The sequence below is a fragment of the Motacilla alba genome, chromosome 1A, assembly GCF_015832195.1.
Source record: "Motacilla alba alba isolate MOTALB_02 chromosome 1A, Motacilla_alba_V1.0_pri, whole genome shotgun sequence".
Taxonomy (NCBI): Eukaryota; Metazoa; Chordata; class Aves; order Passeriformes; family Motacillidae; genus Motacilla; species Motacilla alba.
Window position 1 is genome coordinate 57,982,225 of NC_052031.1, and position 17,021 is coordinate 57,999,245.

The following is a 17,021-nucleotide window of genomic DNA, read 5'->3' on the forward strand; positions in this document are numbered from 1 at the left end:
GTCATCCAGCTCAGGACAAGGAACACGTCATAGGCTCAGTAACACCAAAGCAAATTATTTCCTCTAGAAAAGAGAAATCTGTTTAAAACAATGCAATATTACGTAAATTATGAAAAAATCTCCTCAGTGCTGGATATTTTTGTAAAGTAGTGAGAATCTGAACATTTCCTGGCAGATATTCTCTAAGAGGTAAAATACATTAAAATAAATGGTTTCTCTCAAATTACTTATCCATAGAGCTACTTAAAAAGAAATCTTTGTAACCTAAGACAATCCTCAAGGCTTAGCCCATAATTTCCTCTGTTTTGATCCCTGTTAAAGAGGAGTCCTAGTGGAGTCTTCTAGGACACCACTGAGCTTCCATCTGCTGCCAGCCCTATCCCACCCCAATGTCTCTCATGTCCACAGCAATTTTAACCTGCTCTCCTCTCACGCTCGGAGCTCCCTGAGTTGAGGAGGATTTGGTGGGCTGTGACAAGAGGAAAATGGGAGCCAAGCCACAGAAATAGAGGGTCAGTGACTGAACTGGTGGGACGTGAACGATGGGAAGTGATCTGGGCTGGCCTGCTCCGTCCCATGGACTGAATGCGAGAACACCACCTTCCTTTGTGCCGTGCTCTGGGAGGCCAAGGTGGAAAAGGCTCTAATGGAATTCCTGCAGGGACAGTTTTCCCTGGCTCTGTGGGAGCTGTTTGCACACAGACGCCACGGAGTAAGCTGCTAGGTGTTTATTAACTCAGCTTGCAAGAGGAGGGGAAGGGCAGAGGGAAACCGCTGAGGGGAAAATGCCGGTTAGAAAGACAGACCACCACCCCCTGCTGTCCACCGGAGCTGAGGGAGCCGCGGCTGAGTGAGGTCCTTGTAACCTGTCTGGTAAGTTTTAAAGGATGTTTTCCCTCTCTCTAACTGGCGGGTGCGTATGTGTGTTACGAAACAGCAATTAAAATATTCAGCCAAGGGCTTAACCCTCGACTGTTTCTGTGTTTCACCGCTCACTTAGTGACAGGCTCGGCGCCGGGGGCTCCGGGGGCACCGTGGGGGGCAGTGTGGGGCCTGCCGGACACCTCGCCCGCCCTGAGGTGCGGCCTTCCCTCTGTGGCGTTCAGTGGCACGCATGGCGAGAGATCCTTTGGGATGAATAGGGCGCTTGGCCTGTCGTTTAGGCCATGCAGCCGCTCTGTGTTCTTTGTCAGGGCCAAACAAGCTCCATATCATTACGCTGGCATTCGCTTGCCCGGTCTCATTATTAGGTGCATTAGCTGTGGGAACTAAATCCATGACAAAAAAAAAAAAAAAAAAAAAAAAAAAAAAGAGGGGGTGGAATTGGCTCACTCAAAAAAAAAAGGCTTTCCCAGCTCAGGCTAACAACTTGTGCCTATTAACTAAAAACAATCATTAGAAAATTCCCTGCAGACTTAAAGCTTCAGGAGAAGCTCGTTTCACGTATGCACTTGCCTTGTTACATGAACACACAACCAGCCTTAAAGAAACATACCCTCCCACACTTGGATCGGGATTGGGAAAGGGTCTTCCAGGCAGGCACTGCACTGCCTTTAAAATAAATCTTTCTCTCTGCTTCTTTCAGTAATACTGCTTAAAAAATACTGTGCCAGTAGGAGGTAATAAATCTATAGCCTTAAAAGGGGAAGGATATTAAAGAACAACCATGTCATGTTGGAGTGGTCACTGAAAAAAGAAAACAAGTGGTTGCATGTGAAAGGAGAGGTGAGCTAATGTCTTCACAAACAATTCCATGGGTGAAGGTATGAGTGTTAACGTCTTTGAAATGGGTCTTAATGTCTCTACCAACTTCAAGCGGCAGGTTTGTTACAGAACCCAGACAGTTTTACTCCTGAAGCAGACAAATGGGGCCACAAAAGCCTGAGTTCCTGAACTTTGGGCTAAAATGACAGGTTCAAGGGGGGATATGTTGCAGGTGGTTTGGGAAGGCTGTAGTACCTCAGCCAGTGGGGAAAGTACCTCAGCCTAGTACCTCAACCAGTGGGGAAAGGAAGAGGGCAACATGCAGCCGGGAGCTCAGGGTAAAAGGAGGCTGCGCCCTCCAAAACCGAGAGAGAGAAAACCCCGTGGGTGTGTCCCGGTGGACTCTCTCCCTTTATTCCAATAAAGTTGCAGGATTCTTCTGTCTTCTTTATGTACACTGGCTTTTCATAGTGTGATTTTCCATACACATGGAACTTTATTCTTTTTATATTATAGTGACCTTTTATGTGCGTCAAACCACGGAAGAAATCATTGGAGATCAGGTCTCCATGAATTACATGAAGATAGCTCTCTATGAACAGCAAACTGTCTTTGTGGACAATCATGGAATCTTCCTTAGCAGCTTTACTGTAATTGCAACAAACCATGAGGCAACAGGCAGATCCATGGGGATCCCCAGGCTGCTCATGAGCCATGGGGAGTTTTCCATTGGGTGGGAATGTACAGACATGTCAACTCAGGTGTCCTGGTTACTCTGGCTTTTGGTGGTCTTTGTGCTTTTGGCACTGGGGAAGCTGGTCCCTGGAACATGTTGGTTGGTTGGTTTCTCTGGGATTTTTGTGGTCCCACTTCCAGTGGTCCATGGTTTTAAAGGCAAAAAAATATTTCCCAGCTAAGCATAGAATCTCTTACTTGGTCAGCGGCTCAATTCACAGGCTTCCGATTGAAAGTTTTTCCTCCCAGAAATTTTTTTTCTTAGTATTTCCTAATGCTAAGAATGTTTTAGGTTGTATGATAGTCTTTCTAGGAAATGATGAATTTTCCGGTTTTTAAGTCATGTGAGGATAAGCGGGACACATCTCTGGAGATTATGGGGGTAATATTTTCCTGACAGTAAAAACAAATGCACAAGCCTTTCCCACCCGTAATGAATGCACAGTGGTTCTCTTCTGGTTACCAAGCATCAGAAACAGCTCCCTAAATTCAGTGATAAATTTAAAGCAGTGATAAATAACCATGGTTTAGCTATTCCCTCTCCTGAGTGCTCACCATTTACTGGTGTGATGGAGCAGGAAGCTACAGCTGGGAGTTGAATGATGCTCCCCATGGAGAGGTAATCTGGGAACCAATGGAGTGGGCAGGGTGGTGTCTCACCAACCAGGGTGCAGCCCTGCAGCACCTGAATGAAAAAGTATCACAGGACCTGAGTGTCAGTGAGCAGGAGCAGCCATCTGGTCAGTGATGGCCAGAAAAATTTGGAGGAATGAGGCAAGACCCTGGTGTGCATCAGTGAGGTGCATGGCCAGGCACAGGCACAGCTGCTTTGTAGTTCATGCAAACACCAAAGCTGAGGGTCTTAAGGGTGGCTCCCAAGGGAAGAGGAGAGTCTCCCAGTGAGTCTTTTCCCAACTCTTTCCCAGCAGCCAGATCCAAGGTCACACAGCTGCACCACAGCTGGGCTGGGCTGGGGCACAGGCAGCTGAACCCCAGGAGTGTGCATTTGCCTCTGGCAAGCAGCTGGTGGGGGCAGAGGTGACATTGTTCTGCTGCTCCCACAACCCTTCACTGGAAATGGTGGAATGGACACAAGGAACCCATTCTGTCTCCCAGGCAGCTTCAGGCATGCTTTGCTTGCCCAGGGTTTGTCCTCTTGGGCCAAGGATGGAAGCAGCCACCTCTGAAGACACTCTGGGCTGAGCAAGCCCTTGGCTTCCTGCGCTGGCATTCTTTCCTGGTGCTCCATTTGCCCACCCAGGCTGTGAAAAATCTACCTCACAAGGATGCCCCATCCATATGGCAGCCTAAGGTCATGCTCATGTGTGGCTGTGCAACCAAAATGCGGGGATGCCAAAAGCAGACTCTGTGATCTGCTTCCCTTTGGCTCATCCCTACCCCCTGTGGAGACCAATCATGGCATGCACCTGGAATAGATGCAGATTTAGAGAACTACTTGACCAACGGTCTTGCATAGGTCTCATTCAAAACACATCAGCAGTTTTTGCTCTAATCCCACTTCTCTTCAGTGCTTCTGAATGATGGCCACGATGCCAGCAAGCACAGTCTTAGCAGAAGGTTTATCTCCTGCCATTTTCCCCTTGAGGGCACTTTTCTCCCAGATGAAAGTATCTTTGGATCTGTCAGGCTGAAAGAACTCCATAGTGCTCTGAATCCTCACTTAACAGATGGCAGGGAATGAGCAGCCTCGGTGCCCATTCAACACATTAGAGGCTGGGATATTTAAGCAACTCCTCTGCTGCTTCCATATGAGATATCAGATCACAAACTACACATTCTTGTCTCTCCCAGCAGACCAGCAGAGACAAACTCCTGCTCAGAGCAGTGCTCAGCTTTGAGAGAAATTAATGAGCAAGTTTTTGAGCATTTTGGGTTTCTCACTGTCCCTGGACTCCAGCACAGAGGTATTTGGTAGGTTAAGGACCACATGGGTTAATTTCAATCAAACTGATAAACAGAAATGTCTGGCACTGACAAAACAAAATAACATCCAAAACTGACCAGAACTTAAGAGTCCAAGTGACATGGACAGAACCCAATCAGCCTGCTCACCTTCCTCTTCCTCCTCACACCAGCAGCTCATTCTTCCTGAAAAAGAAATATAATATTTTGAAAAAAAGTAGCAGGAGCTAGGATATGTGTGCCATAAGGCCTTTCTCAGATGCCAAAGCAAGCAACTTGTGGAAATTCAAAAAAGAAAAAAAGTGTGCTGTAATAAACCTTCATTGCACAGTTCTTTCATCCTGATTGTCGCAAGCATCTTTTGGGTCTGCTGACATTAAAAATTACGATCTGTCAAAACATATTTATTTCAGATGCTTACAGCTTTTCAAAACACCTTTCTTTCTGAGAAGGATATTTTCCCATCTTAGTCTGGGAAAAAGTTAATTTCTAGAAGTTTCAATCCCAAACATGTAATTTTGTAAGAAGCTTTTGCATTACAAAAATATTCCTTCTTTAATGAAAAAGACAGGATGAGCTGTTTTTGCTGTGGGAATAACAAAAACTACCCAAGATGCATAGTATTTCACTATACAGACATTTTCAGGTATATTACCTTCTTTTTACAGACTAGCACATTGTTTACACACAGATCTTCCTGCAGGACTTGTTTTTGATGGAGCACAGGATGATCTGAAAAGTCCTGCTGTCTGTCCTTGGCGAAAAGTTTTCCCTTCTCAGCATCAGTGCCTGAGGAAAATGAAAGGTGTTCTTATTTTTGTCAAGTTTCTCCAGTTCTAACAGGTCCCAGACAGTAATTTGGGAGTTCCTCAGAATTTTACTGCATCAAGTTCTTTATATGATGGCCCAATGTATCAGTGAATGAAATCAGAGCTAGAGAGTGAGTTTACATGGGTTTATTGTAGATCTTATAAAAAGCTTTAGGCATCCCTCCCCCTGAGCACTTGCTCATACATGAGGTACTCCCAAACCATGGAATGCCCTTGATGCCAAATCCTTTTGGATGCTGCTTTGATCTCAGGGTGCAAAAGGTTTGTGGAGTTTCTAGATCCAGCTGTTTTGACCATTTCTTTGGGTTTTTGGTTGTTTGGGGTTATTCTGTCTGAGCGAACTAGAAAATTAAATAATTGTTTGCTTTTAAAATTTTCTTTTCAAAGAAAAAGAATGTTTTCTGTATTATTCTGCATTATTACAGAAAATAGACTGTAGGAATCATTTCTTGAGCTACCTCTCTTCATGTTCTGAGCTCAAGAGAGATCTGCTGAAAGAGGCAGGTGTTTCAGATGGAGAAAACTTCTTCCGGAATGGAATTAAAAAGCATAATTTGAGTGTTATATCCAGTAAGATTAACTGAGATAAAAGAAGTAATTTAATTTATGAACCTTCATTCAATTGACTTGCAAATGGTGATCATGGAACTTCATGAAATTTCAGCTTTTGTTGAGTAATACTTTTCTCAGTGGTGTCAGTTTTTTCTTAGGTGTGGAATGGAATCCTTGTTTCCTGACTAGCCCTGGAAGTTATCTCATCACTGTTGTGATCCATACATATCTCAGTGGTCAACAGAAATATTTTGCTGCAAATATTTGAACTTCCAGCCAGTTTACTGGAAAAAATGTCATCAGAGCTAATGTCCCTGTTCCCTGAGGAATGTAAATCCTGCAGTTAGGTTTCTAAAGCAAATCACAAATGTTCATTCCAGCTGCTTCACGGAACTGTTCTGCAGGATTTGGGTAGAATTTACCCTGAAGCAGAAAAGCTTTGCCATAAAAAGCTCACAGAGCTGTTTGCTGTGAAGACCAAGCATGAGCAAGATGGAGAAGTGGGACTGATGTGCTGGAAATGGTGAATAAGAATTTGCTGAAAAAATACCACAATTTTCTTGAAACCACAGATACCATGGAATCATCGAATGGTTTTGGTTGGAAGGGACCTTAAGGATCATCCAGTTCCAACCCCCTGCCATGGGCAGGGACACCTGCCACTATCCCAGGTTGCTCAGAACCCCATTCAACCTGGCCTTGGACAATTCCAGGGATAGAGCAGCCACAACTTCTTGGGAATTGATTCCCAAATGGCAATTGCAATAGGCATTGATCAATAAATAACAGTGACATTAATTGCTGTTAATATTAGTCTAACTAATATAATTACACAGATTTTGATATTCTTTTTTATATATATATTCTGTTCTCTTTTTTTTTGTTCATTGTTTTTCATGATGTGAGACACTGATTTTGTCTCCAGTTCAAAACTTGATCTAATTCCAGGAATGCCTGAAGACATTAACTATATCTTTTCTGCTGGGAAAAAAAAAAAATCTCTCAACTTACTCTTAGCTCTCTGCTCCAAAAATAAAATGTACAGTACGTAACAAATTTGGTCTGACAGCATTTTCCCAGCTGTAAGGATGTAACTTCTTAATTGGTGTATAAATAAATAGTGGTTCGATCCTGCTCTTAAATATATATTTAAAAAAAGAATTTTGGCCTTGCTTCTAGTATGCATAGGAACAGATCTTCCTTTCTAACAGAAACAGTAACAGAAAAGGACCGTTCACTGAGCCAAATTTAAAAGCTAAATCCAAAGTCTAAACACACCAAAATAAATTTAAGTCCTGCTGCTGCTGTTGAGGAAGACCTGTGAGGCTCCCTGTATCTCTTGACATACGGTTTCCATACCACTTTAGTTCATAAATCATAATTTTTAATTGCTTTAAAGTTTGACATGAGAACCTCAAGTGTTGTTGAATCATCAAATAAATAGCTGCTTAGCAAGAAGATGCTCCTATGACTTGAGGTTTACCTTGTGTTTTCAGAGTAAATGAGGTGATAATTTAGATGGGGAGTTCACCCAGAATAATTGTGTGGTTTTCACTTTTGCTACCTGACAATAAATTGAAACTAAATGCAGACACCAATCTGCAAATCCAGAAACTAGAAGAGGGACGAGCACATTGGTCCAAACCCATAAAATGTGTTTATTTGGGCCTCGAGTGCAACACAAGGCACCATGAGGCTCTGAAATACTCATTTCTGGTGCCCCTGAACACTCCAGGTGCATTGGTTTTTTTAAGTTACCTTTGCACTGGAGTTTTTACAGTAGGACACATGCAGCAAACACCCACATCTTGAAGCTTCTCATCCCAGCTCCTGTCACCTCTGAGTTCAAAGCAGAAGGATCCTCAGAAGCCCAAGAGCCTGACCTTCCTGGGATGTGTCTTCTTTTTCCTCATGGCCCAATAATTAATAATTCACCTTGAGAAAGGAGAAGGTCTGTTTGGGGAAAAGTGGGAGAAATCCATAACACATCTCCTAGCTCCTGAAAAAGGACAGCCCCACCAAAACCAGCCAGTAAACATTTTGTTTCCTGGCCCCATCTGTGTGCAGCACACAGACCATAGGCTTTGAAAAGCTCTCCCTGCCAGAATATGAGATAAACGTGTCATTAGGGAACTCCCTTTTTCTGTTTCTGGGGTGCTGGCACACCTTTGATTAAAATACTTCAGTTTAAAGCACAGTGCACCAGTCTGGGCGTGTAATATTTGTATGGAGCTTAAGATGGTCCTGCCATAACACTTCTGTCTCCCCCATTGTGCAAAGTTGGACCAGAAATCTCATGAGAATGAGCTTACTCATGAGATATCTGCTAATTCTGGCTTTGAGTTATGCTGTAAATAGTATGAGAACTGCCTTTCTAGCAGTTTTAGGGAATTTGGCTCTCAGCCATTGCTAGAAAAGCCCAAGCTGTGACCTAAGTGAAAAGCAAGGGGGAAAGAAAAATGCTCCAGATTTCCAGAAATCTCTTTATTAGTGCCAGAAGCTTGGCACTAATATCCTCTGTGTTCTTCTACTCAGGTGGAATGGCCTCTGTTTGCAAGGACATGCTTTTGTGAGATCAGGGACCTTGCAGAAGGCACAGTGCCCTGTATTCAGGTACTTTGATGGCTGGATACAGCTGTTCTGTGGAGATTTTGAGTAATAGAAAACTATGTCAAAAGCTGCATGGCAAGCTCAGGATTCTGTCTACAGCTCTTCAGCAATTGAGACTCCTGATGCCATTGCTGCTTTCTCCTCTGCCTCTTTCAGAGCTGCTGGGATAGTGCCATTTTCCCTACCCCGTGATTTCCTGTCCTGCCAGCTATTTGCCTGCCTCCCAGGTCTCATTTTCACAACTGGGTCCAGGAACCCAAGGCTCTGCCTCGTAGCAAAGCCCTTGGGCTTTGTTCTGTGTGCAAACAGTGTCTCAAAAAAAACTGGGCTTTGGCAGACAGGTGGCTTTTTTAGTTTTCCCTCTATGCAAACAATCCAGGTACCCCAGAAGGCAATCTCTGCTTTCAAAACTGAAGGCAAAAGTCATGTGCTCTACAGGCCTAAACTTGAGTACTGGATTCTATCTCATATGCAAATTATTCTTAGCCTTGGTATCAAAAGTACTAGTAAGCATGTACCTATAAACACTCATTAGCTTTAATTACACAGAGCACGCCTGTGAGGGGGCTTGAGTTACCTTAGTGCACTACTCAGAGTTTCTAATGCTGACAATGTCACACAGAAATTATTATATGTATCAGAGATGAAATGTGGCATCATAGAATCGTAGAATACTCTGAGTTGGCAGGGACACACCAGGATCATGCAGTCCAACCCCTGGCCCTGCACAGACACCCAACAATCCCACCCTGTGCATCCCTGAGAGCGCTGTCCAAACACTCCTGGAGCTCTGGCAGCCTTGGGGCCATGACCATCCCTGGGGAGCCTGTTCAGTGCCCCAGCACCCTCTGGGGTGCTTTTCCTGATATCCACCCTGACCCTCCCGTGACACAGCTCCAGCCATTCCCTCGGGTCCTGTCCCTTGTCACAGATCAGGGCCTGCCCCACCTCTTCCCCTCGTGAGGAAGCTGCAGTACTGCCATGAGCTCTGACCTCAGTCTGCTCTTCCCCTGATGAGCAGTACCTGTAACACAGCCTTGTTTGCAGTATTAGTAGCCACATTATTGTGTTTTCATAATGGCACTATGGTCCCATCCAAGTATTTTCCAACAGATATTGAAAGCACAACAGGTGATTTAAAATTGCCAGGAAGAGATGTGTCCCTTCAGTAATTAATTAGGTAAGCAATGATTATCACAGAAAACACCTTGTCTAAAGCCTGCATCCCATTTAAAAGATGGTTGCTTCTCTGGGCAACCTGTGCCAGGGCCTCACCAACCTCACAGGGAACAATTTCTTCCTCATAGCCAATCTTTACCTACTTTCTGTCACTTTGGAGCCATTGCCCCTTGTCCTGTCACTCCAGGCCCTTGTCAAGAGTCTCTCTCCATCTTTCCTCTGCGTTCCCTTCAGGCACTGGAAGGAAGGGCACAATGAGGTCACCCCAAAGCCTGCTCTTCTCCAGGCTGAGCAATCCCAATTCCCTCAGCCTTTCCTCCCAGCAGAGCTGCTCCATCCCTCTGATCCCCTTGGTGCTTCTCCTCTGCACTCTCTTCAGCAGCTTCCTGTCCTTCCTCTGCATGGCCCAGGGCTGTATGCAGCCCTGCAGGGGGGGTCTCAGCAGAGCATGACAGAGGGGCAGAATCCCTTACCCTTGTTCTAAAACTGTATCTGATTCAAACGTCATTTATTAGTGTGGGGGTTTTGCCTCTGCTGGTTTGCAAATTAATTTATTCCCAATTCTAGAGTAAAACCATGTCAGCTGTCATTGTAATTTACTGTTTGTGAATGTGAATATTGTGCCCCCTTCCACCTGATACAATGTCCAAACCCTCAACTCTTTAGAGTGTTTATGTGCCTAATTGTCAGTATTTTCAATGGGGTTTAGATGTCTGTGCACTTTAGAACTGATTCAGTCGTCTTCTAAAATTTGGTAATGAAATAAATACCCTGATTGGCCTCATGCAACTGTGAGGGTCTGAGCACATGGGACTTGACCATGGTTGTACAGGAGCCTTTGTAAAACAAGGACTTTCAATCAAGTTTATAGGGAGCACCTGTAGAAACCTCTGTGTACATGACACACAACCTCCAAAAAATTTTCCAGTGACTTGTGTTGAGGAATGTTATGTACTGATATTTACTTTTCAAGTTCTTCATGTTGCAGCAAGTAACACACACACATACTCTCACAAGGTCTGTGCAAACATCTGTGGGGACACCAAATATGCAAATTGTAGCCAGAACGAATTCTTTGTAAACAGCCAGGAAGCTGAAACAGGTTTTCATAAAACCTTTGTTAAATGGTGAGAATATCAGCAGTCACTGAAGCTTTTAGTCAGCATGTATCCCCAGAGGGGCTGCATCATACGGAGAGTTTCAGTGCCCACCAGGACATCCTCTACAGGACCAGAGGCTCCTCCTCCTTCTTTGTAAGACTCTTGTGAACAAAAAGTGTGGCAGAATTGAGTAATGTGTAGTTATTTGCACGGACAGCCATCAGACATTGGGCACATTCAGGAATGTTTATGAATTCCATTGCTGCAGTGTCCAAGCATCTCCCAGCTGTTTATGCATTGCTTCTTCCTTAAGCTCCATGTAACAGGAATCTATCCATCCCATTTTCCAGGTCCAGCACCTGAGCACAGCTGGGACAGTTCATAATGCCAACACTCTGCAAGAGCATAAAGGGGCAGAGGGACATCTAGTGGGATCTCTACTCTCTCTGCCTCTCTGCATTTGCAAGCCACCAGAAATCTCCTCACAGGGTTCACCTCACCTGTGACACATCTTCAGAGCAGCATCCAGATCCTTCACTTCCTGAGGATGCTGGGGCTGGACTGTGATTCAGGCTATGGATCTTGTGTTTATACTTTTTGAAGATTCACAGCCTGTTGTGAGTAAAGGCAAGAGCAGTGACTAATCTGATTTCTGTCAGAGAGCTCACCTTGACAGACTTTCATCAGCAGTGAGGTTAAGGCATTTTGAAGGTTATCTTCACAAAAAAAGGACTGGCAACTTACACTGGAAAAAACCAAAAGTGTGATTAGAAACTTCTTTCTTGACACTGCTGATGGCTGAGTGATTACAATGCACTGTATTGCCCTTCTCAGCTGGTGTAGAACAACAGTTTCATCCACTGAAGGCAAAAGGCTACGAGAATTTACATTAGCCAGGGGTCTGTGACTAAACTACTGTGGCCATGCATCCAGTTTGCAAGCTCTTCATTTCCTGCAATTTTCCTCAAGTTCTTTGTGCCAGAAGAGCAGGATTTCTCACTGGCCAACATATGAACCCCTTCTAGTCACTGCACTTGTCTTTGAGACATCATGAAACCTGGCTTTTTTGGGGAAGCAATACCTGAACCAGAGGAGAATTCAGCCAGGTTGCAGGTACAATGTAGCAGTGTGTGTGTGTGTGTGTGTGTGTGTGTGTGTGTGTGTGTGTGTGTGTGTGTGTTATGGAATTGCAGAATCGTGGATTGGGTTGGAAGTGATCTTAAAGCTCACCCAGTTCCAACCCCCTACCATGGGCAGGGACACCTGTCACTCTCCCAACTTGCTCAGAGCCCTGTCCAACCTGGCCTTGAACACTTCCATAGATGGGACAGCCACAACTTCTCTGGGCAACCTGTGCCAGGGCCTCAGCACCCTCACAGGAAGAATTTCTTCCTAATATCCCATCTAAGCCTACTCTCTGTCAGTTTAAATCCATTCCCCCTTGCTCTGTCACTCCATGCCCATGGAAAAAGTCTCTTCACACCTTTCTTGCAGAATCCCTTCAGGTACAGGAAGGAGAAAGACCTGCATTTGGAAGGAGGCAGACCTGCATTCTGCAATCTTATTAATGCTGCACATTATTGGCAGTGGGTTCAACTGACAGAGGCCTGACTGTCACAGCCATGTGGCAACAAAATGACACAAAGATTTCTAGTGCCCCTGCTCAGTTTTGGCTGAACAGCTCTTCCACAGCAGTGGGGCAGTGGAGGTTTCTGGATGCTCCTCACGCAGAGACACAGAAGGGGACTGGAAGATGTTCTGCCCTGCTTTTGCCCTGATCCTGCTGCCACTTCTTGAGTGACTGAATAACCTGACAAGACACAGGGTAACCAAACTAATAAATGTTTGCAGGATTAGCTCTTTACTTTCTCCAGGCATCACAACTGGAACTTACACTTTTTACCTGAATCTATTTCATCGGTATTTGCACATAGGACATTTGGTGTGGTCAAAGATGACGTAGAATCCAGAGATAGGGTAGAGTATTTCTGCATGTTCCTTATAGAGGGCTTTCCTCATTAAAAGTGGCCTGCAAAAAAACTGAGCATCCCTTGCTTTGCACTGTGTTTAGTCAAAGACCTGACCAAAATATGCTAAAATTTAGATATATTTTCCTTTCAGTCAGATTATCCTTTGAAACTGTGAGCAAACCCTGCCTGACAACACAAAGGAATTTTCCCATGGATCAACTAAAGCTGACTCACATGAAAGGCTTGCCCAAAGTGGTCATGCCCTCTGAGCAAATACCACAGGCATGAGGATCTCTGCTCTTGGCCTAACAGCACTGTTAGGATTCCAGGGACCCAGCCTCGGAAGGCAGCTTTTATTGGAGGAGGGGAGGTCTCCTACCTGTGACCCAGCCAGTCTACTCTGCTATTTATCTATGTTGCTAACTTGCAGTGGAGTGAATGTTTTGCTCTGTCACTGCACCGTTGCGAGAAATTTCCTGCCTGGCCCATGAAGTTCACCAAATAGCACTGGCTGTTTGCTTAAGCAGGTACAGCACACAGCAAAAGGCACTGCTGTGACTCAAAGGAAGAAAGAAACAAAATCATTTGATCATGAAAGCTTTCAGCACCAGGTTTTAGTGCTGGAGTGAAAACCTAACGGAAGCTGTGCACCCTTCTAAGATAAATATTTCCTCTGCTGAAGTTGCTGAGTCTATCACAGATCAACAACCAGGAAGGCTTTGCTTACTCATCCCTGCCACGTGTTTCTGGAGTGGTTTTCTGCTCTTTTAATATTACCAAGGAGTGCATCCTCTCGCTGCCCTTGCTTGTTAGAAAGGCAAGCATGTGCTGAGCAAAGTTCCAGAACAACCCACAAAGCACTGATGGAAATAGAGACAGAATTTTGCACCACTCAGAGAGACACAGAGAGAGTTAAAGCTTCAGGCCAATATGTTGCTGAAATTTTAAAGCTAAAAGGATTTTGAACTAACCTTTGCATTTTCTCCCTGAACTTTTTGTTTACTCTCTGCTCTTTTGCTCAGTGAAAGTAAAGCAGGCAAGACAACATCACTTGCTGTTTCCAACTGGTGTCTGCTCTGTTTCTAATACTCCTCTGAAAGAGTTCTGTTGTAAGACATTTTATTAATTTGGTATCTGTCCCTCACTTTCCATTTTCTTATCACTGGTTGCCCTCAAATAATATTTGGGCTTCAGTTATTTGTCATTTTCCCTTTGTATTTAATCTGGTCCATTTCTGTGTTTGAATTTGGGTTTTCAGTAAGCTCACATGTGATGTATGCCAAAGTAGAGGCAAAGTCTCTTCTCACATTCCTAAAATATGTGGCACTAGGATTACAATCTCAAAATTATGTGGCAGCTTCTTTTAAACAGGAAAACTCCAGTTTTTTATATACACTCAGCTGTTTATAAAAGCCAGTAGTACACTTGGTGGTAGTCCCTGTGTTATTTGCTTTAAATTATGTTCCATTTCATACTCTCTCCACATTCTCTGTTTCCAATATCCAGCAGATTTTTGTATTGACAAATGTGTGACTTTTACAGGAAGCTGTTGTGAAGAAAACCTGTGGTTCTGTATTGGCTGAGCATAGTTGTGGCTTCTGACCCTCGGGGGAGCTGCTTGAGTTTGGGATTATCCTATTAGATGGATGCTTCTAATAAAACTCCCAGCAGCCAGATAGCTTATCTGTGTTACTACCACACAGCTCCAGAGCCAACATTCCCCTCAGCACAAAGGGGGTGAATCCTGAGTGTCATTATTTGTTTTGAGTGTGCTGTGGCCGCAGGTTGTAGCTGAACTTCCACAATGACTGCAGGTGATCTGAACCAGGGCTGCCTTACCCATTCTCACTCCTTTCCTGTAATCCACAAGGTAAATTCATTCTGCTAAACCTGCAGCAAACCTGTCTAAAAAGCAATCAAAGAATGTTTTCTCATCTTAACAAGATGTTCTATGTGGTTTCTTATGGTTCCAGGAGAAACTACTGATAAGAGTGGCCAGATAACAGAAACTATGCCAGAGAACTGTGACAGAGTTTGAATAAGGGAGCACTGTTTCTTGGAAACTGCTGGAAACACTCATCTCCCCTTCCTTTAGGCTGAAACTGTGAGTGTCCTGCTGCCCTCGCTCTGCATCTCCTCTTTGTTTTCCCCTTGTTGTGATTTATTGGGTTGGGTTCTCTAGCTGCTTCTTGGCTGAGTGCAGCTAAGGTATGTAAATTGCTTTTTAACAGCTAATAGGCACCCACACTCCTGAAAAGGAAAAAAAAATATTGTCAGCAGTGAGTTATAGGAGATCAGAAAAGCATCCAGAGGTGAAAGTCTGGCTGGCTGGCCAAGTCCTGAATACTGTCACAGCTGTATTCAGAATAATCCAAGTGGAGAGCAAATTTGGTAGCTTCAAATTAGGATTTTAAAGGAAAGGACTGCCTCTGTGGCTGCAATACATACTGTGTGAACTGGACTTCTCTGAACCAAACATATTTTCTTTTTATAGAAATTTCAAAACCTAAATACAGGGTTTCATCCTCCAGTGACCTCTCACTACTTGTCCTGACTTGGTCCACTTTAAATAAAGGACAATGAACACAGCTCTGAGGAGACCCCCCTGCAGGGCTGCCTCCAGCCCAGGGGCCAGCACAGGAAGGACAGGGAGCTGCTGAAGAGAGTGCAGAGGAGAAGCACCAAGGGGATCAGAGGGATGGAGCAGCTCTGCTGGGAGGAAAGGCTGAGGGAATTGGGATTGCTCAGCCTGGAGAAAAGAAGGCTTTGGGGTGACCTCATTGTGCCCTTCCAGTGCCTGAAGGGAGCCCTCAGGAAAGATGGAGAGAGACTCCTGACAAGGGCCCGGAGTGACAGGACAAGGGGCAATGGCTTCACACTGACAGAGAGCAGGTTTAGATTGGCTATGAGGAAGAAATTGTTCCCTGTGAGGGTGATGAGGCCTTGACACAGGTTGCCCAGAGAAGCTGTGGCTGTCTCATCCCTGGAAGTGTTCAAGGCCAGGTTGGACAGGGTTTAGAGCAACCTGGGATAGTGGAAGATGTTCTTACCCATGGTAGGTGGGTTGGAATGAGATGATCTTTAAAGTCCCTTCCAACCCACACCATTCCATGATTCTGTGATATCTACAACCTTCTGGAAAGCCATAGCTAATGGGGTCATTTTTATTCTTTTTTTCAGAGCTTTTCTTATGGCTTTTCCACACCATGTGGCTCTTGATGGAGAATGAAAGTTGCCCAGGGCTGGGACTGCATCCTCCAGCATGTCTGTGAAAGCCCCAGGGTGTTTTTATGGTTTCTAAGACATTACAAATAAATACAGTGAGTGAGCCCCATCTTGCCATTCAGACTGTGAGCTGCAGAAAGCCACCAACTTCCCTAAAGCTCTTCTGATAAAGGAATGTCAAGTCAAAAGCAAACAAATATGGATAATCATTCTGCTGGCTGAGATGTGTTACAAGAATACCAAGAAATGACAAACCACAGACTGATGTGATTCATCCAGGCACCCAAAAAGCACTTACAAGAAACCACCTGACTAATCATGCTGGAGCTCAGGGACAGTCCTGTACAATCAACCCATGTAATTATACATGTCACAAAAACCAACCCTTGCACTCACAAGGTAAATAATATCTGCTGTGCTAAAGGTAGTATTGAGCTAATGGTATTAATTGCTTGGAATAACATTCTCCTTCTTGGGCTCTTTCTCCTATTCATGTATTCTTTTCCCAACAACTGGCAAAATAATTACACAAGCAACAACAACAACAAAAAAAAAAACAAAACAAAACAAAACAAAACCAAAACACAACAAAAAAAAAAAAAAAAACCCAAAAAAAAAACAAAACAAAAAAAAAAACCCAACCAAAAAAAAAACCCCACCCAAACAGCTCAAACCAAAAAGTGAAAGGCCCAAATTGCCACCTGCCCATGATGATTTTTGTGTGGTGGCATTTCATGTGGGGGGTTTCATCCATGCTACACACACAAAGGCAAAAGCAGACCCTGTCTTTTAAGCTGAAATTTAGTAATACAACCCAGGTTAGTGGCTTGGGAATCTGAGCAGAGGAGGCTGATGAGCCTCCGTGGAGTTGTAAGTGATGTCCCTGGAAGGGAGGTGAAAGGCTGTGACCTATCCCTCACAGTGAGGATGTGCTTCTCCTGTCAGCTGAAATATGGCTTTGAGGGCACCAAGATGCTTCCACTTTGGCCGGGAGAAAATCATGTGTAAATTTGAATGTGCTTGATGATACTATAAGATACATAAAGCTACAAGGTACTTATTACAGGAAACTCCTATTTCAGTTATTTCAGCAAAATTTCAGCACCTCTGTACATTTGAAGGCCTGGAACAAAGCAACTGGGTTTCGACTTTCACAGTTTACCTAACATGGCATTGATGGTGAACCGTATGGT

General features: G+C 44.2%; 1 long non-coding RNA gene across 2 annotated transcripts; it reads left to right on the plus strand.

Annotated features, from left to right (window-relative positions):
* Positions 1-747: 747 nt before the first annotated feature.
* On the plus strand, positions 748-16,403 carry LOC119708768. 2 transcript variants are annotated; one of them, XR_005259201.1, is made up of 4 exons: positions 748-873; positions 1,586-1,725; positions 14,577-14,707; positions 15,784-16,403. It is a non-coding gene; the product is annotated as an uncharacterized LOC119708768 (long non-coding RNA). The 2 variants fall into 2 exon arrangements; XR_005259202.1 differs by lacking the exon at positions 1,586-1,725 and having other exon boundaries at positions 751-873.
* Positions 16,404-17,021: the final 618 nt, after the last annotated feature.